The sequence below is a fragment of the Lissotriton helveticus genome, chromosome 11 (genome assembly GCF_964261635.1).
Source record: "Lissotriton helveticus chromosome 11, aLisHel1.1, whole genome shotgun sequence".
Classification (NCBI taxonomy): domain Eukaryota; kingdom Metazoa; phylum Chordata; class Amphibia; order Caudata; family Salamandridae; genus Lissotriton; species Lissotriton helveticus.
The window spans coordinates 1082280377-1082305836 of NC_136072.1; the positions used below are offsets into that span (position 1 = coordinate 1082280377).

The 25460-nt window shown below is 42.9% G+C and overlaps 12 non-coding genes across 12 annotated transcripts; all 12 read left to right on the forward strand.

The window, feature by feature from the left end:
- Window positions 1-150: 150 nt before the first annotated feature.
- Window positions 151-290, forward strand: LOC144793969 (U4 spliceosomal RNA). Its single transcript, XR_013603414.1, has one exon. It is a non-coding gene; the product is annotated as a U4 spliceosomal RNA (small nuclear RNA).
- Window positions 291-2219: 1929 nt separating this feature from the next.
- Window positions 2220-2359, forward strand: LOC144793043 (U4 spliceosomal RNA). The gene has a single exon (XR_013602714.1). It is a non-coding gene; the product is annotated as a U4 spliceosomal RNA (small nuclear RNA).
- A 1929-nt stretch (window positions 2360-4288) lies between these two features.
- LOC144793623 (U4 spliceosomal RNA) lies at window positions 4289-4428 on the forward strand. Its single transcript, XR_013603104.1, has one exon. It is a non-coding gene; the product is annotated as a U4 spliceosomal RNA (small nuclear RNA).
- Window positions 4429-6346: 1918 nt separating this feature from the next.
- On the forward strand, window positions 6347-6486 carry LOC144793624 (U4 spliceosomal RNA). The gene has a single exon (XR_013603105.1). It is a non-coding gene; the product is annotated as a U4 spliceosomal RNA (small nuclear RNA).
- Window positions 6487-8938: 2452 nt separating this feature from the next.
- On the forward strand, window positions 8939-9078 carry LOC144793625 (U4 spliceosomal RNA). Its single transcript, XR_013603106.1, has one exon. It is a non-coding gene; the product is annotated as a U4 spliceosomal RNA (small nuclear RNA).
- A 1929-nt stretch (window positions 9079-11007) lies between these two features.
- Window positions 11008-11147, forward strand: LOC144793626 (U4 spliceosomal RNA). The gene has a single exon (XR_013603107.1). It is a non-coding gene; the product is annotated as a U4 spliceosomal RNA (small nuclear RNA).
- Window positions 11148-13076: 1929 nt separating this feature from the next.
- LOC144793627 (U4 spliceosomal RNA) lies at window positions 13077-13216 on the forward strand. The gene has a single exon (XR_013603108.1). It is a non-coding gene; the product is annotated as a U4 spliceosomal RNA (small nuclear RNA).
- A 1922-nt stretch (window positions 13217-15138) lies between these two features.
- On the forward strand, window positions 15139-15278 carry LOC144793978 (U4 spliceosomal RNA). Its single transcript, XR_013603422.1, has one exon. It is a non-coding gene; the product is annotated as a U4 spliceosomal RNA (small nuclear RNA).
- A 2181-nt stretch (window positions 15279-17459) lies between these two features.
- On the forward strand, window positions 17460-17599 carry LOC144793970 (U4 spliceosomal RNA). The gene has a single exon (XR_013603415.1). It is a non-coding gene; the product is annotated as a U4 spliceosomal RNA (small nuclear RNA).
- A 1929-nt stretch (window positions 17600-19528) lies between these two features.
- On the forward strand, window positions 19529-19668 carry LOC144793044 (U4 spliceosomal RNA). Its single transcript, XR_013602715.1, has one exon. It is a non-coding gene; the product is annotated as a U4 spliceosomal RNA (small nuclear RNA).
- A 1929-nt stretch (window positions 19669-21597) lies between these two features.
- LOC144793629 (U4 spliceosomal RNA) lies at window positions 21598-21737 on the forward strand. The gene has a single exon (XR_013603110.1). It is a non-coding gene; the product is annotated as a U4 spliceosomal RNA (small nuclear RNA).
- A 1930-nt stretch (window positions 21738-23667) lies between these two features.
- LOC144793630 (U4 spliceosomal RNA) lies at window positions 23668-23807 on the forward strand. Its single transcript, XR_013603111.1, has one exon. It is a non-coding gene; the product is annotated as a U4 spliceosomal RNA (small nuclear RNA).
- Window positions 23808-25460: the final 1653 nt, after the last annotated feature.

Below are 25460 nucleotides of genomic sequence, written 5' to 3' on the forward strand. Positions count from 1 at the left end.
TTATCAAGCCCATTATCGCCGCTTTATCGGCCGTTTTCGGCCGATAAAGCGGCGATAATTTTATCGCACAGGCTTGATAATATGCCCCCATGTTCTTTGTAACATGAGGTACTAGGGCAAGTGTGCATGAAAATTCACACTAAATTGTTTAGCTTTGCGCAGTGGCAGTATCGTAGCCAATGAGGCTTAACCGAGGCGTGATTATTGCTTATTGAAAACTTTACCCAATACCCCGTCATGGAGACTTGAAATATAGTCGAAATGGCAATTTTTGACAGTCTCTTCGGGGATTGGAGAATATGTAATTAAAAAATAAGATAGTTTATTTTGCAATGCAATTTACTTGCAGGTTTGTGATCTGTGACAAGGACAAAACGGTGACTCTATTTGGCTTCAGTTTACTCTTTACGTTCTCTTTTGTTTTCTCAGCTTTTTAAATACAGCAGTAATTTAGGGATTTATTTTCCTTGATGAGTTTTCGTTATTCTTTTATTTCTTCCCCTTTGTTTTCATCTTTGCTCCACGGATTTGCTTGGGTCAGTGATGGGCAGAGGACGGGCTTTGTTTCTGCTCTCTGAGGTGACTCGCAGTCCGGCGCAGGGCTGGGCTCTTCCGAGGTCTCATCTCCCATTCAAATGTGCACTAACCGCCCAGAAAGTTTTTTTCTGGGAGCGAAGGCGTTTGTTATCAGTAGGAAAATGTGGAGAGGGTTCATACAGATTGTATGGAGTGTTTGAAACAGAACAAGAACTGACAAAGCTCTTGTTTTTGCCGTTTGACATTATGTAAAGTTTATTTCTGATGCTCTTTGTGGCACTGAGTAATTGATGTTACCCAGCTCTATGACAGGGGCCTAGCTTCTGTTGGTGCAGCAGGTGCAGTTTCACTGGCGCCCACAGACCTGCGGGACCCACTGAACGCTGATTATTGCGGTATTTTATATTCCAAACTTCAACAAGGGGGCCTATTTACTTCCTTGCTCTAGGGCCCATTTTTTCACCTGAGAGACTTGAAACACTGCATGGATCCTCTCTGATTTGAATTGGTGACAATGAGGTCAGGCAAAGAGCTCTTGTGTGGCTGCATCAGCACAACTGGGCTACCAGATCTGGCACATTTGTATGCTGCATGCAGACGGAGACACACAACGTACACACAGCCATATATAGGGCAAGTATAAAAATCTGTATTGTGACGCAGCTGCGGCGTAAATGTTGTGGCCCATTTACAATGTGACGCATCTAGGGAGATGTGTCACATTGTAAAGTCCCGCATCACATTATACCTGCGTCAGGTATAATGTATGCAGGGTGGGCGTTCCCACGCTAAAAGCCTTCTAGAACTGACGCACTGAAATCTACAAGATTTCACTACATCACTCTACGCCTTCACTGTGTCAAAATCCCTACGCCTGCACAGACCAGGCATAAGTTATGACTCAGGGCTTTTTGCGTCACTTTCATGAGCATTTCCAGCAATGCGTCACTTTCGTGCCAACAGATGCGTCAGAATTTCTGACGCATCTGTTAATCCTTGCGCCATGGAGCGCTGTATTGTAAATACAGCACATTCATCGTGGCACAAGGACATTCAGCACTGACTCAAGGAAACTTATGCATCCATGCAGTTGCGTCAGGTCCTTGTGAATCTTCCCCTAAAATGTTTTGAAAACCAGGAAACCAGTATATTGTACCTCCTAAAGCTAAAAATGAAATGCAGCAAATGCAACTATGTAGTGCCATGAAATGGCAGACGTGCATTATGGAATATGGAAAAATGTATCTATAATTTATTTTCCTTTAAATTGATTGCCGTTCCTTCTCTAGTAAACATTTGAAGACAGTGGGACCTATGAGGATGCTATTATGAATTTGTGCTTCTTATATTTTCCACAACCCATGGTTAGCAGCCTAGATCTCATCTTTGTGTGAAGGTATATCTGCCTGAGCATCAAATCCATAACTTGGGAGGGTGCTGCTTACCTGTACAGCTATTTAGCATACAATTTCCCATAATTCTCTGCGTGTGGCTATCGACGGTTTGAGGCAGAGAGCTGATAGAAATTAGTAAAACAACACCATTATATGTCTTACATTGCCTATCAGAAGCAGTGGAGGAGTAGTTATGCATAAACAGATAACATCTTTTGAAAAGGAATCATGTTCTTTGTAACATGAGGTACTAGGGCAAGTGTGCATGAAATTCACACTAAATTGTTTAGCTTTGCGCAGTGGCAGTATCGTAGCCAATGAGGCTTAACCGAGGCGTGATTATTGCTTATTGAAAACTTTACCCCATCCCCCGTCATGGAGACTTGAAATATAGTTGAAATGGCAATTTTTGACAGTCTCTTCGGGGATTGGAGAATATGTAATTAAAAAATAAGATAGTTTATTTTGCAATGCAATTTACTTGCAGGTTTGTGATCTGTGACAAGGACAAAACGGTGACTCTATTTGGCTTCAGTTTACTCTTTACGTTCTCTTTTGTTTTCTCAGCTTTTTAAATACAGCAGTAATTTAGGGATTTATTTTCCTTGATGAGTTTTCGTTATTCTTTTATTTCTTCCCCTTTGTTCTCATCTTTGCTCCACGGATTCGCTTGGGTCAGTGATGGGCAGAGGACGGGCTTTGTTTCTGCTCTCTGAGGTGACTCGCAGTCCGGCGCAGGGCTGGGCTCATCCGAGGTCTCATCTCCCATTCAAATGTGCACTAACTGCCCAGAAAGTTTTTTTCTGGGAGCGAAGGCATTTGTTATCAGTAGGAAAATGTGGAGAGGGTTCATACAGATTGTATGGAGTGTTTGAAACAGAACAAGAACTGAGAAAGCTCTTGTTTTTGCCGTTTGACATTATGTAAAGTTTATTTCTAATGCTCTTTGTGGCACTGAGTAATTGATGTTACCCAGCTCTATGACAGGGGCGTAGCTTCTGTTGGTGCAGCAGGTGCAGTTGCACTGGTGCCCACAGACCTGCGGGACCCACTGAACCCTGATTATTGCGGTATTTCATATTCCAAACTTCAACAAGGGGGCCTATTTTCTTCCTTGCTCTAGGGCCCATTTTTTCACCTGAGAGCCTTGAAAGACTGCATGGATCCTCTCTGATTTGAATTGGTGACAATGAGGTCAGGCAAAGAGCTCTTGTGTGGCTGCATCAGCCCAACTGGGCTACCAGATCTGGCACATTTGTATTCTGCATGCAGACGGAGACACACAACGTACACACAGCCTTATATAGGGCAAGAATAAAAATCTGTATTGTGACGCAGCTGCGGCGTAAATGTTGCGGCCCATTTACATTGTGACGCATCTAGGGAGATGTGTCACATTGTAAAGTCCCGCATCACATTATACCTGCGTGAGGTATAATGTATGCAGGGTGGGCGTTCCCACGCTAAAAGCCTTCTAGAACTGACGCACTGAAATCTACAGGATTTCACTACATCACTCTACGCCTTCACTGTGTCAAAATCCCTACGCCTGCACAGACCAGGCATAAGTTATGACTCAGGGCTTTTTGCGTCACTTTCATGAGCATTTCCAGCAATGCGTCACTTTTGTGCCAACAGATGCGTCAGAATTTCTGACGCATCTGTTAATCCTTGCGCCATGGAGCGCTGTATTGTAAATACAGCACATTCATCGTGGCACAAGGACATTCAGCACTGACTCAAGGAAACTTATGCATCCATGCAGTTGCGTCAGGTCCTTGTGAATCTTCCCCTAAAATGTTTTGAAAACCAGGAAACCAGTATATTGTACCTCCTAAAGCTAAAAATGAAATGCAGCAAATGCAACTATGTAGTGCCATGAAATGGCAGACGTGCATTATGGAATATGGAAAAATGTATCTATAATTTATTTTCCTTTAAATTGATTGCCGTTCCTTCTCTAGTAAACATTTGAAGACAGTGGGACCTATGAGGATGCTATTATGAATTTGTGCTTCTTATATTTTCCACAACCCATGGTTAGCAGCCTAGATCTCATCTTTGTGTGAAGGTATATCTGCCTGAGCATCAAATCCATAACTTGGGAGGGTGCTGCTTACCTGTACAGCTATTTAGCATACAATTTCCCATAATTCTCTGCGTGTGGCTATCGACGGTTTGAGGCAGAGAGCTGATAGAAATTAGTAAAACAACACCATTATATGTCTTACATTGCCTATCAGAAGCAGTGGAGGAGTAGTTATGCATAAACAGATAACATCTTTTGAAATAGAATCATGTTCTTTGTAACATGAGGTACTAGGGCAAATGTGCATGAAATTCACACTAAATTGTTTAGCTTTGCGCAGTGGCAGTATCGTAGCCAATGAGGTTTAACCGAGGCGCGATTATTGCTTATTGAAAACTTTACCCAATACCCCGTCATGGAGACTTGAAATATAGTCGAAATGGCAATTTTTGACAGTCTCTTCGGAGACTGGAGAATATGTAATTAAAAAATAAGATAGTTTATTTTGCAATGCAGATTTGTGATCTGTGACAAGGACAAAACGGTGACTCTATTTGGCTTCAGTTTACTCTTTACGTTCTCTTTTGTTTTCTCAGCTTTTTAAATACAGCAGTAATATAGGGATTTATTTTCCTTGATGAGTTTTCGTAATTCTTTTATTTCTTCCTCTTTGTTCTCATCTTTGCTCCACAGATTCGCTTGGGTCAGTGATGGGCAGAGGACGGGCTTTGTTTCTGCTCTCTGAGGTGACTCGCAGTCCGGCGCAGGGCTGGGCTCTTCCGAGGTCTCATCTCCCTTTCAAATGTGCACTAACCGCCCAGAAAGTTTTTTTCTGGGAGCGAAGGCGTTTGTTATCAGTAGGAAAATGTGGAGAGGGTTCATACAGATTGTATGGAGTGTTTGAAACAGAACAAGAACTGACAAAGCTCTTGTTTTTGCCGTTTGACATTATGTAAAGTTTATTTCTAATGCTCTTTGTGGCACTGAGTAATTGATGTTACCCAGCTCTATGACAGGGGCCTAGCTTCTGTTGGTGCAGCAGGTGCAGTTTCACTGGCGCCCACAGACCTGCGGGACCCACTGAACGCTGATTATTGCGGTATTTTATATTCCAAACTTCAACAAGGGGGCCTATTTACTTCCTTGCTCTAGGGCCCATTTTTTCACCTGAGAGACTTGAAACACTGCATGGATCCTCTCTGATTTGAATTGGTGACAATGAGGTCAGGCAAAGAGCTCTTGTGTGGCTGCATCAGCACAACTGGGCTACCAGATCTGGCACATTTGTATGCTGCATGCAGACGGAGACACACAACGTACACACAGCCATATATAGGGCAAGTATAAAAATCTGTATTGTGACGCAGCTGCGGCGTAAATGTTGTGGCCCATTTACAATGTGACGCATCTAGGGAGATGTGTCACATTGTAAAGTCCCGCATCACATTATACCTGCGTCAGGTATAATGTATGCAGGGTGGGCGTTCCCACGCTAAAAGCCTTCTAGAACTGACGCACTGAAATCTACAAGATTTCACTACATCACTCTACGCCTTCACTGTGTCAAAATCCCTACGCCTGCACAGACCAGGCATAAGTTATGACTCAGGGCTTTTTGCGTCACTTTCATGAGCATTTCCAGCAATGCGTCACTTTCGTGCCAACAGATGCGTCAGAATTTCTGACGCATCTGTTAATCCTTGCGCCATGGAGCGCTGTATTGTAAATACAGCACATTCATCGTGGCACAAGGACATTCAGCACTGACTCAAGGAAACTTATGCATCCATGCAGTTGCGTCAGGTCCTTGTGAATCTTCCCCTAAAATGTTTTGAAAACCAGGAAACCAGTATATTGTACCTCCTAAAGCTAAAAATGAAATGCAGCAAATGCAACTATGTAGTGCCATGAAATGGCAGACGTGCATTATGGAATATGGAAAAATGTATCTATAATTTATTTTCCTTTAAATTGATTGCCGTTCCTTCTCTAGTAAACATTTGAAGACAGTGGGACCTATGAGGATGCTATTATGAATTTGTGCTTCTTATATTTTCCACAACCCATGGTTAGCAGCCTAGATCTCATCTTTGTGTGAAGGTATATCTGCCTGAGCATCAAATCCATAACTTGGGAGGGTGCTGCTTACCTGGACAGCTATTTAGCATACAATTTCCCATAATTCTCTGCCTGTGGCTATCGACTGTTTGGGGCAAAGAGCTGATAGAAATTAGTAAAACAACACCATTATATGTCTTACATTGTCTATCAGAAGCAGTGGAGGAGTAGTTATGCATAAACAGATAACATCTTTTGAAATAGAATCATGTTCTTTGTAACATGAGGTACTAGGGCAAGTGTGCATGAAATTCACACTAAATTGTTTAGCTTTGCGCAGTGGCAGTATCGTAGCCAATGAGGTTTAACCGAGGCGCGATTATTGCTTATTGAAAACTTTACCCAATACCCCGTCATGGAGACTTGAAATATAGTCGAAATGGCAATTTTTGACAGTCTCTTCGGAGACTGGAGAATATGTAATTAAAAAATAAGATAGTTTATTTTGCAATGCAGATTTGTGATCTGTGACAAGGCCAAAACGTTGACTCTATTTGGCTTCAGTTTACTCTTTACGTTCTCTTTTGTTTTCTCAGCTTTTTAAATACAGCAGTAATATAGGGATTTATTTTCCTTGATGAGTTTTCGTAATTCTTTTATTTCTTCCTCTTTGTTCTCATCTTTGCTCCACAGATTCGCTTGGGTCAGTGATGGGCAGAGGACGGGCTTTGTTTCTGCTCTCTGAGGTGACTCGCAGTCCGGCGCAGGGCTGGGCTCTTCCGAGGTCTCATCTCCCATTCAAATGTGCACTAACCGCCCAGAAAGTTTTTTTCTGGGAGCGAAGGCGTTTGTTATCAGTAGGAAAATGTGGAGAGGGTTCATACAGATTGTATGGAGTGTTTGAAACAGAACAAGAACTGACAAAGCTCTTGTTTTTGCCGTTTGACATTATGTAAAGTTTATTTCTAATGCTCTTTGTGGCACTGAGTAATTGATGTTACCCAGCTCTATGACAGGGGCCTAGCTTCTGTTGGTGCAGCAGGTGCAGTTTCACTGGCGCCCACAGACCTGCGGGACCCACTGAACGCTGATTATTGCGGTATTTTATATTCCAAACTTCAACAAGGGGGCCTATTTACTTCCTTGCTCTAGGGCCCATTTTTTCACCTGAGAGACTTGAAACACTGCATGGATCCTCTCTGATTTGAATTGGTGACAATGAGGTCAGGCAAAGAGCTCTTGTGTGGCTGCATCAGCACAACTGGGCTACCAGATCTGGCACATTTGTATGCTGCATGCAGACGGAGACACACAACGTACACACAGCCATATATAGGGCAAGTATAAAAATCTGTATTGTGACGCAGCTGCGGCGTAAATGTTGTGGCCCATTTACAATGTGACGCATCTAGGGAGATGTGTCACATTGTAAAGTCCCGCATCACATTATACCTGCGTCAGGTATAATGTATGCAGGGTGGGCGTTCCCACGCTAAAAGCCTTCTAGAACTGACGCACTGAAATCTACAAGATTTCACTACATCACTCTACGCCTTCACTGTGTCAAAATCCCTACGCCTGCACAGACCAGGCATAAGTTATGACTCAGGGCTTTTTGCGTCACTTTCATGAGCATTTCCAGCAATGCGTCACTTTCGTGCCAACAGATGCGTCAGAATTTCTGACGCATCTGTTAATCCTTGCGCCATGGAGCGCTGTATTGTAAATACAGCACATTCATCGTGGCACAAGGACATTCAGCACTGACTCAAGGAAACTTATGCATCCATGCAGTTGCGTCAGGTCCTTGTGAATCTTCCCCTAAAATGTTTTGAAAACCAGGAAACCAGTATATTGTACCTCCTAAAGCTAAAAATGAAATGCAGCAAATGCAACTATGTAGTGCCATGAAATGGCAGACGTGCATTATGGAATATGGAAAAATGTATCTATAATTTATTTTCCTTTAAATTGATTGCCGTTCCTTCTCTAGTAAACATTTGAAGACAGTGGGACCTATGAGGATGCTATTATGAATTTGTGCTTCTTATATTTTCCACAACCCATGGTTAGCAGCCTAGATCTCATCTTTGTGTGAAGGTATATCTGCCTGAGCATCAAATCCATAACTTGGGAGGGTGCTGCTTACCTGGACAGCTATTTAGCATACAATTTCCCATAATTCTCTGCCTGTGGCTATCGACTGTTTGGGGCAGAGAGCTGATAGAAATTAGTAAAACAACACCATTATATGTCTTACATTGCCTATCAGAAGCAGTGGAGGAGTAGTTATGCATAAACAGATAACATCTTTTGAAAAGGAATCATGTTCTTTGTAACATGAGGTACAAGGGCAAGTGTGCATGAAATTCACACTAAGGGGCAGATTTATGAAGGCCTTGCGCCACGTTTACTCCGCTGTTGCGTCACGCAAGGCGGCGTAAACGTGGCGCATCCCTACGAACGATTTACAACGTGACGCATCTAGGCAGATGCGTCACGTTGTAAAGCCCTGCGCCGCTTGTGGGCGTTCCGGCGCAGGGTGGGCGTTCCGGGGCAGGTGCGCCTCGCAAAAGTGACTGAGTGAAATCTATAAGATTTCACTCAGTCACTTTCAGGCCAATGCTGCGTTCAAAAGCCTGCGCCTGCTTGAAGCAGGCGTAGGTCTTGATGCAGCATTGGTCAGATAGGGCACCCCCGAGCCTTGCTGGAGCTGTGTCGCGCTTGCGACGCAACTCCAGCAATGCGCCGCCTTTTCGGCACAGATGCGTCACGCATCTGTGCCGTTTTTGCCCCATGGTGCGCCGCATTGTAAATGCGGCGCACCATGGGTGGCGGAGCTGTGGCGCACTGTGGCGCACATTAACTGGCGCATCCCTGGGGATGCGCCAGTTAACATAAATCTGCCCCTAAATTTTTTAGCTTTGCGCAGTGGCAGTATCGTAGCCAATGAGGTTTAACCGAGGCGCGATTATTGCTTATTGAAAACTTTACCCAATACCCCGTCATGGAGACTTGAAATATAGTCGAAATGGCAATTTTTGACAGTCTCTTCGGAGACTGGAGAATATGTAATTAAAAAATAAGATCGTTTATTTTGCAATGCAATTTACTTGCAGATTTGTGATCTGTGACAAGGACAAAACGGTGACTCTATTTGGCTTCAGTTTACTCTTTACGTTCTCTTTTGTTTTCTCAGCTTTTTAAATACAGCAGTAATATAGGGATTTATTTTCCTTGATGAGTTTTCGTAATTCTTTTATTTCTTCCTCTTTGTTCTCATCTTTGCTCCACAGATTCGCTTGGGTCAGTGATGGGCAGAGGACGGGCTTTGTTTCTGCTCTCTGAGGTGACTCGCAGTCCGGCGCAGGGCTGGGCTCTTCCGAGGTCTCATCTCCCATTCAAATGTGCACTAACCGCCCAGAAAGTTTTTTTCTGGGAGCGAAGGCGTTTGTTATCAGTAGGAAAATGTGTAGAGGGTTCATACAGATTGTATGGAGTGTTTGAAACAGAACAAGAACTGACAAAGCTCTTGTTTTTGCCGTTTGACATTATGTAAAGTTTATTTCTAATGCTCTTTGTGGCACTGAGTAATTGATGTTACCCAGCTCTATGACAGGGGCCTAGCTTCTGTTGGTGCAGCAGGTGCAGTTTCACTGGCGCCCACAGACCTGCGGGACCCACTGAACGCTGATTATTGCGGTATTTTATATTCCAAACTTCAACAAGGGGGCCTATTTACTTCCTTGCTCTAGGGCCCATTTTTTCACCTGAGAGACTTGAAACACTGCATGGATCCTCTCTGATTTGAATTGGTGACAATGAGGTCAGGCAAAGAGCTCTTGTGTGGCTGCATCAGCACAACTGATCGACCAGATCTGGCACATTTGTATGCTGCATGCAGACGGAGACACACAACGTACACACAGCCATATATAGGGCAAGTATAAAAATCTGTATTGTGACGCAGCTGCGGCGTAAATGTTGTGGCCCATTTACAATGTGACGCATCTAGGGAGATGTGTCATATTGTAAAGTCCCGCATCACATTATACCTGCGTCAGGTATAATGTATGCAGGGTGGGCGTTCCCACGCTAAAAGCCTTCTAGAACTGACGCACTGAAATCTACAAGATTTCACTACATCACTCTACGCCTTCACTGTGTCAAAATCCCTACGCCTGCACAGACCAAGCATAAGTTATGACTCAGGGCTTTTTGCGTCACTTTCATGAGCATTTCCAGCAATGCGTCACTTTCGTGCCAACAGATGCGTCAGAATTTCTGACGCATCTGTTAATCCTTGCGCCATGGAGCGCTGTATTGTAAATACAGCACATTCATCGTGGCACAAGGACATTCAGCACTGACTCAAGGAAACTTATGCATCCATGCAGTTGCGTCAGGTCCTTGTGAATCTTACCCTAAAATGTTTTGAAAACCAGGAAACCAGTATATTGTACCTCCTAAAGCTAAAAATGAAATGCAGCAAATGCAACTATGTAGTGCCATGAAATGGCAGACGTGCATTATGGAATATGGAAAAATGTATCTATAATTTATTTTCCTTTAAATTGATTGCCGTTCCTTCTCTAGTAAACATTTGAAGACAGTGGGACCTATGAGGATGCTATTATGAATTTGTGCTTCTTATATTTTCCACAACCCATGGTTAGCAGCCTAGATCTCATCTTTGTGTGAAGGTATATCTGCCTGAGCATCAAATCCATAACTTGGGAGGGTGCTGCTTACCTGTACAGCTATTTAGCATACAATTTCCCATAATTTGCTGCCTGTGGCTATCGACGGTTTGAGGCAGAGAGCTGATAGAAATTAGTAAAACAACACCATTATATGTCTTATATTGCCTATCAGAAGCAGTGGAGGAGTAGTTATGCATAAACAGATAACATCTTTTGAAAAGGAATCATGTTCTTTGTAACATGAGGTACTAGGGCAAGTGTGCATGAAATTCACACTAAATTGTTTAGCTTTGCGCAGTGGCAGTATCGTAGCCAATGAGGTTTAACCGAGGCGCGATTATTGCTTATTGAAAACTTTACCCAATACCCCGTCATGGAGACTTGAAATATAGTCGAAATGGCAATTTTTGACAGTCTCTTCGGAGACTGGAGAATATGTAATTAAAAAATAAGATAGTTTATTTTGCAATGCAATTTACTTGCAGGTTTGTGATCTGTGACAAGGACAAAACGGTGACTCTATTTTGCTTCAGTTTACTCTTTACATTCTCTTTTGTTTTCTCAGCTTTTTAAATACAGCAGTAATTTAGGGATTTATTTTCCTTGATGAGTTTTCGTTATTCTTTTATTTCTTCCCCTTTGTTCTCATCTTTGCTCCACGGATTCGCTTGGGTCAGTGATGGGCAGAGGACGGGCTTTGTTTCTGCTCTCTGAGGTGACTCGCAGTCCGGCGCAGGGCTGGGCTCTTCCGAGGTCTCATCTCCCATTCAAATGTGCACTAACCGCCCAGAAAGTTTTTTTCTGGGAGCGAAGGCATTTGTTATCAGTAGGAAAATGTGGAGAGGGTTCATACAGATTGTATGGAGTGTTTGAAACAGAACAAGAACTGACAAAGCTCTTGTTTTTGCCGTTTGACATTATGTAAAGTTTATTTCTAATGCTCTTTGTGGCACTGAGTAATTGATGTTACCCAGCTCTATGACAGGGGCGTAGCTTCTGTTGGTGCAGCAGGTGCAGTTGCACTGGCGCCCACAGACCTGCGGGACCCACTGAACCCTGATTATTGCGGTATTTTATATTCCAAACTTCAACAAGGGGGCCTATTTTCTTCCTTGCTCTAGGGCCCATTTTTTCACCTGAGAGCCTTGAAAGACTGCATGGATCCTCTCTGATTTGAATTGGTGACAATGAGGTCAGGCAAAGAGCTCTTGTGTGGCTGCATCAGCCCAACTGGGCTACCAGATCTGGCACATTTGTATGCTGCATGCAGACGGAGACACACAACGTACACACAGCCATATATAGGGCAAGTATAAAAATCTGTATTGTGACGCAGCTGCGGCGTAAATGTTGTGGCCCATTTACAATGTGACGCATCTAGGGAGATGTGTCACATTGTAAAGTCCCGCATCACATTATACCTGCGTCAGGTATAATGAATGCAGGGTGGGCGTTCCCACGCTAAAAGCCTTCTAGAACTGACGCACTGAAATCTACAAGATTTCACTACATCACTCTACTCCTTCACTGTGTCAAAATCCCTACGCCTGCACAGACCAGGCATAAGTTATGACTCAGGGCTTTTTGCGTCACTTTCATGAGCATTTCCAGCAATGCGTCACTTTTGTGCCAACAGATGCGTCAGAATTTCTGACGCATCTGTTAATCCTTGCGCCATGGAGCGCTGTATTGTAAATACAGCACATTCATCGTGGCACAAGGACATTCAGCACTGACTCAAGGAAACTTATGCATACATGCAGTTGCGTCAGGTCCTTGTGAATCTTCCCCTAAAATGTTTTGAAAACCAGGAAACCAGTATATTGTACCTCCTAAAGCTAAAAATGAAATGCAGCAAATGCAACTATGTAGTGCCATGAAATGGCAGACGTGCATTATGGAATATGGAAAAATGTATCTATAATTTATTTTCCTTTAAATTGATTGCCGTTCCTTCTCTAGTAAACATTTGAAGACAGTGGGACCTATGAGGATGCTATTATGAATTTGTGCTTCTTATATTTTCCACAACCCATGGTTAGCAGCCTAGATCTCATCTTTGTGTGAAGGTATATCTGCCTGAGCATCAAATCCATAACTTGGGAGGGTGCTGCTTACCTGTACAGCTATTTAGCATACAATTTCCCATAATTCTCTGCGTGTGGCTATCGACGGTTTGAGGCAGAGAGCTGATAGAAATTAGTAAAACAACACCATTATATGTCTTACATTGCCTATCAGAAGCAGTGGAGGAGTAGTTATGCATAAACAGATAACATCTTTGGAAAAGGAATCATGTTCTTTGTAACATGAGGTACTAGGGCAAGTGTGCATGAAATTCACACTAAATTGTTTAGCTTTGCGCAGTGGCAGTATCGTAGCCAATGAGGTTTAACCGAGGCGCGATTATTGCTTATTGAAAACTTTACCCAATACCCCGTCATGGAGACTTGAAATATAGTCGAAATGGCAATTTTTGACAGTCTCTTCGGAGACTGGAGAATATGTAATTAAAAAATAAGATAGTTTATTTTGCAATGCAATTTACTTGCAGATCTGTGACAAGGACAAAACGGTGACTCTATTTGGCTTCAGTTTACTCTTTACGTTCTCTTTTGTTTTCTCAGCTTTTTAAATACAGCAGTAATTTAGGGATTTATTTTCCTTGATGAGTTTTCGTTATTCTTTTATTTCTTCCCCTTTGTTCTCATCTTTGCTCCACGGATTCGCTTGGGTCAGTGATGGGCAGAGGACGGGCTTTGTTTCCGCTCTCTGAGGTGACTCGCAGTCCGGCGCAGGGCTGGGCTCTTCCGAGGTCTCATCTCCCATTCAAATGTGCACTAACCGCCCAGAAAGTTTTTTTCTGGGAGCAAAGGCATTTGTTATCAGTAGGAAAATGTGGAGAGGGTTCATACAGATTGTATGGAGTGTTTGAAACAGAACAAGAACTGACAAAGCTCTTGTTTTTGCAGTTTGACATTATGTAAAGTTTATTTCTAATGCTCTTTGTGGCACTGAGTAATTGATGTTACCCAGCTCTATGACAGGGGCGTAGCTTCTGTTGGTGCAGCAGGTGCAGTTGCACTGGCGCCCACAGACCTGCGGGACCCACTGAACCCTGATTATTGCGGTATTTTATATTCCAAACTTCAACAAGGGGGCCTATTTTCTTCCTTGCTCTAGGGCCCATTTTTTCACCTGAGAGCCTTGAAAGACTGCATGGATCCTCTCTGATTTGAATTGGTGACAATGAGGTCAGGCAAAGAGCTCTTGTGTGGCTGCATCAGCCCAACTGGGCTACCAGATCTGGCACATTTGTATGCTGCATGCAGACGGAGACACACAACGTACACACAGCCATATATAGGGCAAGTATAAAAATCTGTATTGTGACGCAGCTGCGGCGTAAATGTTGTGGCCCATTTACAATGTGACGCATCTAGGGAGATGTGTCACATTGTAAAGTCCCGCATCACATTATACCTGCGTCAGGTATAATGAATGCAGGGTGGGCGTTCCCACGCTAAAAGCCTTCTAGAACTGACGCACTGAAATCTACAAGATTTCACTACATCACTCTACTCCTTCACTGTGTCAAAATCCCTACGCCTGCACAGACCAGGCATAAGTTATGACTCAGGGCTTTTTGTGTCACTTTCATGAGCATTTCCAGCAATGCGTCACTTTTGTGCCAACAGATGCGTCAGAATTTCTGACGCATCTGTTAATCCTTGCGCCATGGAGCGCTGTATTGTAAATACAGCACATTCATCGTGGCACAAGGACATTCAGCACTGACTCAAGGAAACTTATGCATCCATGCAGTTGCGTCAGGTCCTTGTGAATCTTCCCCTAAAATGTTTTGAAAACCAGGAAACCAGTATATTGTACCTCCTAAAGCTAAAAATGAAATGCAGCAAATGCAACTATGTAGTGCCATGAAATGGCAGACGTGCATTATGGAATATGGAAAAATGTATCTATAATTTATTTTCCTTTAAATTGATTGCCGTTCCTTCTCTAGTAAACATTTGAAGACAGTGGGACCTATGAGGATGCTATTATGAATTTGTGCTTCTTATATTTTCCACAACCCATGGTTAGCAGCCTAGATCTCATCTTTGTGTGAAGGTATATCTGCCTGAGCATCAAATCCATAACTTGGGAGGGTGCTGCTTACCTGGACAGCTATTTAGCATACAATTTCCCATAATTCTCTGCGTGTGGCTATCGACTGTTTGGGGCAGAGAGCTGATAGAAATTAGTAAAACAACACCATTATATGTCTTACATTGCCTATCAGAAGCAGTGGAGGAGTAGTTATGCATAAACAGATAACATCTTTTGAAATAGAATCATGTTCTTTGTAACATGAGGTACTAGGGCAAGTGTGCATGAAATTCACACTAAATTGTTTAGCTTTGCGCAGTGGCAGTATCGTAGCCAATGAGGTATAACCGAGGCGCGGTTATTGCTTATTGAAAACTTTACCCAATACCCCGTCATGGAGACTTGAAATATAGTCGAAATGGCAGTTTTTGACAGTCTCTTCGGAGACTGGAGAATATGTAATTAAAAAATAAGATAGTTTATTTTGCAGTGCAGATTTGTGATCTGTGACAAGGACAAAACGGTGACTCTATTTGGCTTCAGTTTACTCTTTACGTTCTCTTTTGTTTTCTCAGCTTTTTAAATACAGCAGTAATATAGGGATTTATTTTCCTTGATGAGTTTTCGTAATTCTTTTATTTCTTCCTCTTTGTTCTCATCTTTGCTCCACAGATTCGCTTGGGTCAGTGATGGGCAGAGGACGGGCTTTGTTTCTGCTCTCTGAGGTGACTCGCAGTCCGGCGCAGGGCTGGGCTCTTCCGAGGTCTCATCTCCCATTCAAATGTGCACTAACCGCCCAGAAAGTTTTTTTCTGGGAGCGAAGGCGTTTGTTATCAGTAGGAAAATGTGGAGAGGGTTCATACAGATTGTATGGAGTGTTTGAAACAGAACAAGAACTGACAAAGCTCTTGTTTTTGCCGTTTGACATTATGTAAAGTTTATTTCTGATGCTCTTTGTGGCACTGAGTAATTGATGTTACCCAGCTCTATGACGGGGGCCTAGCTTCTGTTGGTGCAGCAGGTGCAGTTTCACTGGCGCCCACAGACCTGCGGGACCCACTGAACGCTGATTATTGCGGTATTTTATATTCCAAACTTCAACAAGGGGGCCTATTTACTTCCTTGCTCTAGGGCCCATTTTTTCACCTGAGAGACTTGAAACACTGCATTGATCCTCTCTGATTTGAATTGGTGACAATGAGGTCAGGCAAAGAGCTCTTGTGTGGCTGCATCAGCACAACTGGGCTACCAGATCTGGCACATTTGTATGCTGCATGCAGACGGAGACACACAACGTACACACAGCCATATATAGGGCAAGTATAAAAATCTGTATTGTGACGCAGCTGCGGCGTAAATGTTGTGGCCCATTTACAATGTGACGCATCTAGGGAGATGTGTCACATTGTAAAGTCCCGCATCACATTATACCTGCGTCAGGTATAATGTATGCAGGGTGGGCGTTCCCACGCTAAAAGCCTTCTAGAACTGACGCACTGAAATCTACAAGATTTCACTACATCACTCTACGCCTTCACTGTGTCAAAATCCCTACGCCTGCACAGACCAGGCATAAGTTATGACTCAGGGCTTTTTGCGTCACTTTCATGAGCATTTCCAGCAATGCGTCACTTTCGTGCCAACAGATGCGTCAGAATTTCTGACGCATCTGTTAATCCTTGCGCCATGGAGCGCTGTATTGTAAATACAGCACATTCATCGTGGCACAAGGACATTCAGCACTGACTCAAGGAAACTTATGCATCCATGCAGTTGCGTCAGGTCCTTGTGAATCTTCCCCTAAAATGTTTTGAAAACCAGGAAACCAGTATATTGTACCTCCTAAAGCTAAAAATGAAATGCAGCAAATGCAACTATGTAGTGCCATGAAATGGCAGACGTGCATTATGGAATATGGAAAAATGTATCTATAATTTATTTTCCTTTAAATTGATTGCCGTTCCTTCTCTAGTAAACATTTGAAGACAGTGGGACCTATGAGGATGCTATTATGAATTTGTGCTTCTTATATTTTCCACAACCCATGGTTAGCAGCCTAGATCTCATCTTTGTGTGAAGGTATATCTGCCTGAGCATCAAATCCATAACTTGGGAGGGTGCTGCTTACCTGTACAGCTATTTAGCATACAATTTCCCATAATTCTCTGAGTGTGGCTATCGACGGTTTGAGGCAGAGAGCTGATAGAAATTAGTAAAACAACACCATTATATGTCTTACATTGCCTATCAGAAGCAGTGGAGGAGTAGTTATGCATAAACAGATAACATCTTTTGAAAAGGAATCCTGGGGCATATTATCAAGCCTGTGCGATACAATTATCGCCGCTTTATCGGCCGAAAATGTCCGATAAAGCGGCGGTAATGGGCTTGATAATATGCTCTATGAATTCCCATCGAAGCCCATGTTAGATGTCTTCACATCTAACATGGGCTTCGATTGGAATTCCTTAGAGCATATTATCAAGCCCATTATCGCCGCTTTATCGGCCGTTTTCGGCCGATAAAGCGGCGATAATTTTATCGCACAGGCTTGATAATATGCCCCCATGTTCTTTGTAACATGAGGTACTAGGGCAAGTGTGCATGAAAATTCACACTAAATTGTTTAGCTTTGCGCAGTGGCAGTATCGTAGCCAATGAGGCTTAACCGAGGCGTGATTATTGCTTATTGAAAACTTTACCCAATACCCCGTCATGGAGACTTGAAATATAGTCGAAATGGCAATTTTTGACAGTCTCTTCGGGGATTGGAGAATATGTAATTAAAAAATAAGATAGTTTATTTTGCAATGCAATTTACTTGCAGGTTTGTGATCTGTGACAAGGACAAAACGGTGACTCTATTTGGCTTCAGTTTACTCTTTACGTTCTCTTTTGTTTTCTCAGCTTTTTAAATACAGCAGTAATTTAGGGATTTATTTTCCTTGATGAGTTTTCGTTATTCTTTTATTTCTTCCCCTTTGTTTTCATCTTTGCTCCACGGATTTGCTTGGGTCAGTGATGGGCAGAGGACGGGCTTTGTTTCTGCTCTCTGAGGTGACTCGCAGTCCGGCGCAGGGCTGGGCTCTTCCGAGGTCTCATCTCCCATTCAAATGTGCACTAACCGCCCAGAAAGTTTTTTTCTGGGAGCGAAGGCGTTTGTTATCAGTAGGAAAATGTGGAGAGGGTTCATACAGATTGTATGGAGTGTTTGAAACAGAACAAGAACTGACAAAGCTCTTGTTTTTGCCGTTTGACATTATGTAAAGTTTATTTCTGATGCTCTTTGTGGCACTGAGTAATTGATGTTACCCAGCTCTATGACAGGGGCCTAGCTTCTGTTGGTGCAGCAGGTGCAGTTTCACTGGCGCCCACAGACCTGCGGGACCCACTGAACGCTGATTATTGCGGTATTTTATATTCCAAACTTCAACAAGGGGGCCTATTTACTTCCTTGCTCTAGGGCCCATTTTTTCACCTGAGAGACTTGAAACACTGCATGGATCCTCTCTGATTTGAATTGGTGACAATGAGGTCAGGCAAAGAGCTCTTGTGTGGCTGCATCAGCACAACTGGGCTACCAGATCTGGCACATTTGTATGCTGCATGCAGACGGAGACACACAACGTACACACAGCCATATATAGGGCAAGTATAAAAATCTGTATTGTGACGCAGCTGCGGCGTAAATGTTGTGGCCCATTTACAATGTGACGCATCTAGGGAGATGTGTCACATTGTAAAGTCCCGCATCACATTATACCTGCGTCAGGTATAATGTATGCAGGGTGGGCGTTCCCACGCTAAAAGCCTTCTAGAACTGACGCACTGAAATCTACAAGATTTCACTACATCACTCTACGCCTTCACTGTGTCAAAATCCCTACGCCTGCACAGACCAGGCATAAGTTATGACTCAGGGCTTTTTGCGTCACTTTCATGAGCATTTCCAGCAATGCGTCACTTTCGTGCCAACAGATGCGTCAGAATTTCTGACGCATCTGTTAATCCTTGCGCCATGGAGCGCTGTATTGTAAATACAGCACATTCATCGTGGCACAAGGACATTCAGCACTGACTCAAGGAAACTTATGCATCCATGCAGTTGCGTCAGGTCCTTGTGAATCTTCCCCTAAAATGTTTTGAAAACCAGGAAACCAGTATATTGTACCTCCTAAAGCTAAAAATGAAATGCAGCAAATGCAACTATGTAGTGCCATGAAATGGCAGACGTGCATTATGGAATATGGAAAAATGTATCTATAATTTATTTTCCTTTAAATTGATTGCCGTTCCTTCTCTAGTAAACATTTGAAGACAGTGGGACCTATGAGGATGCTATTATGAATTTGTGCTTCTTATATTTTCCACAACCCATGGTTAGCAGCCTAGATCTCATCTTTGTGTGAAGGTATATCTGCCTGAGCATCAAATCCATAACTTGGGAGGGTGCTGCTTACCTGTACAGCTATTTAGCATACAATTTCCCATAATTCTCTGCGTGTGGCTATCGACGGTTTGAGGCAGAGAGCTGACAGAAATTAGTAAAACAACACCATTATATGTCTTACATTGCCTATCAGAAGCAGTGGAGGAGTAGTTATGCATAAACAGATAACATCTTTTGAAAAGGAATCATGTTCTTTGTAACATGAGGTACTAGGGCAAGTGTGCATGAAATTCACACTAAATTGTTTAGCTTTGCGCAGTGGCAGTATCGTAGCCAATGAGGCTTAACCGAGGCGTGATTATTGCTTATTGAAAACTTTACCCCATCCCCCGTCATGGAGACTTGAAATATAGTTGAAATGGCAATTTTTGACAGTCTCTTCGGGGATTGGAGAATATGTAATTAAAAAATAAGATAGTTTATTTTGCAATGCAATTTACTTGCAGGTTTGTGATCTGTGACAAGGACAAAACGGTGACTCTATTTGGCTTCAGTTTACTCTTTACGTTCTCTTTTGTTTTCTCAGCTTTTTAAATACAGCAGTAATTTAGGGATTTATTTTCCTTGATGAGTTTTCGTTATTCTTTTATTTCTTCCCCTTTGTTCTCATCTTTGCTCCACGGATTCGCTTGGGTCAGTGATGGGCAGAGGACGGGCTTTGTTTCTGCTCTCTGAGGTGACTCGCAGTCCGGCGCAGGGCTGGGCTCATCCGAGGTCTCATCTCCCATTCAAATGTGCACTAACTGCCCAGAAAGTTTTTTTCTGGGAGCGAAGGCATTTGTTATCAGTAGGAAAATGTGGAGAGGGTTCATACAGATTGTATGGAGTGTTTGAAACAGAACAAGAACTGAGAAAGCTCTTGTTTTTGCCGTTTGACATTATGTAAAGTTTATTTCTAATGCTCTTTGTGGCACTGAGTAATTGATGTTACCCAGCTCTATGACAGGGGCGTAGCTTCTGTTGGTGCAGCAGGTGCAGTTGCACTGGTGCCCACAGACCTGCGGGACCCACTGAACCCTGATTATTGCGGTATTTCATATTCCAAACTTCAACAAGGGGGCCTATTTTCTTCCTTGCTCTAGGGCCCATTTTTTCACCTGAGAGCCTTGAAAGACTGCATGGATCCTCTCTGATTTGAATTGGTGACAATGAGGTCAGGCAAAGAGCTCTTGTGTGGCTGCATCAGCCCAACTGGGCTACCAGATCTGGCACATTTGTATTCTGCATGCAGACGGAGACACACAACGTACACACAGCCTTATATAGGGCAAGAATAAAAATCTGTATTGTGACGCAGCTGCGGCGTAAATGTTGCGGCCCATTTACATTGTGACGCATCTAGGGAGATGTGTCACATTGTAAAGTCCCGCATCACATTATACCTGCGTGAGGTATAATGTATGCAGGGTGGGCGTTCCCACGCTAAAAGCCTTCTAGAACTGACGCACTGAAATCTACAGGATTTCACTACATCACTCTACGCCTTCACTGTGTCAAAATCCCTACGCCTGCACAGACCAGGCATAAGTTATGACTCAGGGCTTTTTGCGTCACTTTCATGAGCATTTCCAGCAATGCGTCACTTTTGTGCCAACAGATGCGTCAGAATTTCTGACGCATCTGTTAATCCTTGCGCCATGGAGCGCTGTATTGTAAATACAGCACATTCATCGTGGCACAAGGACATTCAGCACTGACTCAAGGAAACTTATGCATCCATGCAGTTGCGTCAGGTCCTTGTGAATCTTCCCCTAAAATGTTTTGAAAACCAGGAAACCAGTATATTGTACCTCCTAAAGCTAAAAATGAAATGCAGCAAATGCAACTATGTAGTGCCATGAAATGGCAGACGTGCATTATGGAATATGGAAAAATGTATCTATAATTTATTTTCCTTTAAATTGATTGCCGTTCCTTCTCTAGTAAACATTTGAAGACAGTGGGACCTATGAGGATGCTATTATGAATTTGTGCTTCTTATATTTTCCACAACCCATGGTTAGCAGCCTAGATCTCATCTTTGTGTGAAGGTATATCTGCCTGAGCATCAAATCCATAACTTGGGAGGGTGCTGCTTACCTGTACAGCTATTTAGCATACAATTTCCCATAATTCTCTGCGTGTGGCTATCGACGGTTTGAGGCAGAGAGCTGATAGAAATTAGTAAAACAACACCATTATATGTCTTACATTGCCTATCAGAAGCAGTGGAGGAGTAGTTATGCATAAACAGATAACATCTTTGGAAAAGGAATCATGTTCTTTGTAACATGAGGTACTAGGGCAAGTGTGCATGAAATTCACACTAAATTGTTTAGCTTTGCGCAGTGGCAGTATCGTAGCCAATGAGGTTTAACCGAGGCGCGATTATTGCTTATTGAAAACTTTACCCAATACCCCGTCATGGAGACTTGAAATATAGTCGAAATGGCAATTTTTGACAGTCTCTTCGGAGACTGGAGAATATGTAATTAAAAAATAAGATAGTTTATTTTTACAATGCATTTTACTTGCAGGTTTGTGATCTGTGACAAGGACAAAACGGTGACTCTATTTGGCTTCAGTTTACTCTTTACGTTCTCTTTTGTTTTCTCAGCTTTTTAAATACAGCAGTAATTTAGGGATTTATTTTCCTTGATGAGTTTTCGTTATTCTTTTATTTCTTCCCCTTTGTTCTCATCTTTGCTCCACGGATTCGCTTGGGTCAGTGATGGGCAGAGGACGGGCTTTGTTTCTGCTCTCTGAGGTGACTCGCAGTCCGGCGCAGGGCTGGGCTCTTCCGAGGTCTCATCTCCCATTCAAATGTGCACTAACCGCCCAGAAAGTTTTTTTCTGGGAGCGAAGGCATTTGTTATCAGTAGGAAAATGTGGAGAGGGTTCATACAGATTGTATGGAGTGTTTGAAACAGAACAAGAACTGACAAAGCTCTTGTTTTTGCAGTTTGACATTATGTAAAGTTTATTTCTAATGCTCTTTGTGGCACTGAGTAATTGATGTTACCCAGCTCTATGACAGGGGCGTAGCTTCTGTTGGTGCAGCAGGTGCAGTTGCACTGGCGCCCACAGACCTGCGGGACCCACTGAACCCTGATTATTGCGGTATTTTATATTCCAAACTTCAACAAGGGGGCCTATTTTCTTCCTTGCTCTAGGGCCCATTTTTTCACCTGAGAGCCTTGAAAGACTGCATGGATCCTCTCTGATTTGAATTGGTGACAATGAGGTCAGGCAAAGAGCTCTTGTGTGGCTGCATCAGCCCAACTGGGCTACCAGATCTGGCACATTTGTATGCTGCATGCAGACGGAGACACACAACGTACACACAGCCATATATAGGGCAAGTATAAAAATCTGTATTGTGACGCAGCTGCGGCGTAAATGTTGTGGCCCATTTACAATGTGACGCATCTAGGGAGATGTGTCACATTGTAAAGTCCCGCATCACATTATACCTGCGTCAGGTATAATGAATGCAGGGTGGGCGTTCCCACGCTAAAAGCCTTCTAGAACTGACGCACTGAAATCTACAAGATTTCACTACATCACTCTACTCCTTCACTGTGTCAAAATCCCTACGCCTGCACAGACCAGGCATAAGTTATGACTCAGGGCTTTTTGCGTCACTTTCATGAGCATTTCCAGCAATGCGTCACTTTTGTGCCAACAGATGCGTCAGAATTTCTGACGCATCTGTTAATCCTTGCGCCATGGAGCGCTGTATTGTAAATACAGCACATTCATCGTGGCACAAGGACATTCAGCACTGACTCAAGGAAACTTATGCATCCATGCAGTTGCGTCAGGTCCTTGTGAATCTTCCCCTAAAATGTTTTGAAAACCAGGAAACCAGTATATTGTACCTCCTAAAGCTAAAAATGAAATGCAGCAAATGCAACTATGTAGTGCCATGAAATGGCAGACGTGCATTATGGAATATGGAAAAATGTATCTATAATTTATTTTCCTTTAAATTGATTGCCGTTCCTTCTCTAGTAAACATTTGAAGACAGTGGGACCTATGAGGATGCTATTATGAATTTGTGCTTCTTATATTTTCCACAACCCATGGTTAGCAGCCTAGATCTAATCTTTGTGTGAAGGTATATCTGCCTGAGCATCAAATCCATAACTTGGGAGGGTGCTGCTTACCTGGACAGCTATTTAGCATACAATTTCCCATAATTCTCTGCGTGTGTCTATCGACTGTTTGGGGCAGAGAGCTGATAGAAATTAGTAAAACAACACCATTATATGTCTTACATTGCCTATCAGAAGCAGTGGAGGAGTAGTTATGCATAAACAGATAACATCTTTTGAAATAGAATCATGTTCTTTGTAACATGAGGTACTAGGGCAAGTGTGCATGAAATTCACACTAAATTGTTTAGCTTTGCGCAGTGGCAGTATCGTAGCCAATGAGGTTTAACCGAGGCGCGATTATTGCTTATTGAAAACTTTACCCAATACCCCGTCATGGAGACTTGAAATATAGTCGAAATGGCAATTTTTGACAGTCTCTTCGGAGACTGGAGAATATGTAATTAAAAAATAAGATAGTTTATTTTGCAATGCAATTTACTTGCAGGTTTGTGATCTGTGACAAGGACAAAACGGTGACTCTATTTGGCTTCAGTTTACTCTTTACGTTCTCTTTTGTTTTCTCAGCTTTTTAAATACAGCAGTAATTTAGGGATTTATTTTCCTTGATGAGTTTTCGTTATTCTTTTATTTCTTCCCCTTTGTTCTCATCTTTGCTCCACGGATTCGCTTGGGTCAGTGATGGGCAGAGGACGGGCTTTGTTTCTGCTCTCTGAGGTGACTCGCAGTCCGGCGCAGGGCTGGGCTCTTCCGAGGTCTCATCTCCCATTCAAATGTGCACTAACCGCCCAGAAAGTTTTTTTCTGGGAGCGAAGGCATTTGTTATCAGTAGGAAAATGTGGAGAGGGTTCATACAGATTGTATGGAGTGTTTGAAACAGAACAAGAACTGACAAAGCTCTTGTTTTTGCCGTTTGACATTATGTAAAGTTTATTTCTAATGCTCTTTGTGGCACTGAGTAATTGATGTTACCCAGCTCTATGACAGGGGGTAGCTTCTGTTGGTGCAGCAGGTGCAGTTGCACTGGCGCCCACAGACCTGCGGGACCCACTGAACCCTGATTATTGCGGTATTTTATATTCCAAACTTCAACAAGGGGGCCTATTTTCTTCCTTGCTCTAGGGCCCATTTTTTCACCTGAGAGCCTTGAAAGACTGCATGGATCCTCTCTGATTTGAATTGGTGACAATGAGGTCAGGCAAAGAGCTCTTGTGTGGCTGCATCAGCCCAACTGGGCTACCAGATCTGGCACATTTGTATGCTGCATGCAGACGGAGACACACAACGTACACACAGCCATATATAGGGCAAGTATAAAAATCTGTATTGTGACGCAGCTGCGGCGTAAATGTTGTGGCCCATTTACAATGTGACGCATCTAGGGAGATGTGTCACATTGTAAAGTCCCGCATCACATTATACCTGCGTCAGGTATAATGAATGCAGGGTGGGCGTTCCCACGCTAAAAGCCTTCTAGAACTGACGCACTGAAATCTACAAGATTTCACTACATCACTCTACTCCTTCACTGTGTCAAAATCCCTACGCCTGCACAGACCAGGCATAAGTTATGACTCAGGGCTTTTTGCGTCACTTTCATGAGCATTTCCAGCAATGCGTCACTTTTGTGCCAACAGATGCGTCAGAATTTCTGACGCATCTGTTAATCCTTGCGCCATGGAGCGCTGTATTGTAAATACAGCACATTCATCGTGGCACAAGGACATTCAGCACTGACTCAAGGAAACTTATGCATCCATGCAGTTGCGTCAGGTCCTTGTGAATCTTACCCTAAAATGTTTTGAAAACCAGGAAACCAGTATATTGTACCTCCTAAAGCTAAAAATGAAATGCAGCAAATGCAACTATGTAGTGCCATGAAATGGCAGACGTGCATTATGGAATATGGAAAAATGTATCTATAATTTATTTTCCTTTAAATTGATTGCTGTTCCTTCTCTAGTAAACATTTGAAGACAGTGGGACCTATGAGGATGCTATTATGAATTTGTGCTTCTTATATTTTCCACAACCCATGGTTAGCAGCCTAGATCTCATCTTTGTGTGAAGGTATATCTGCC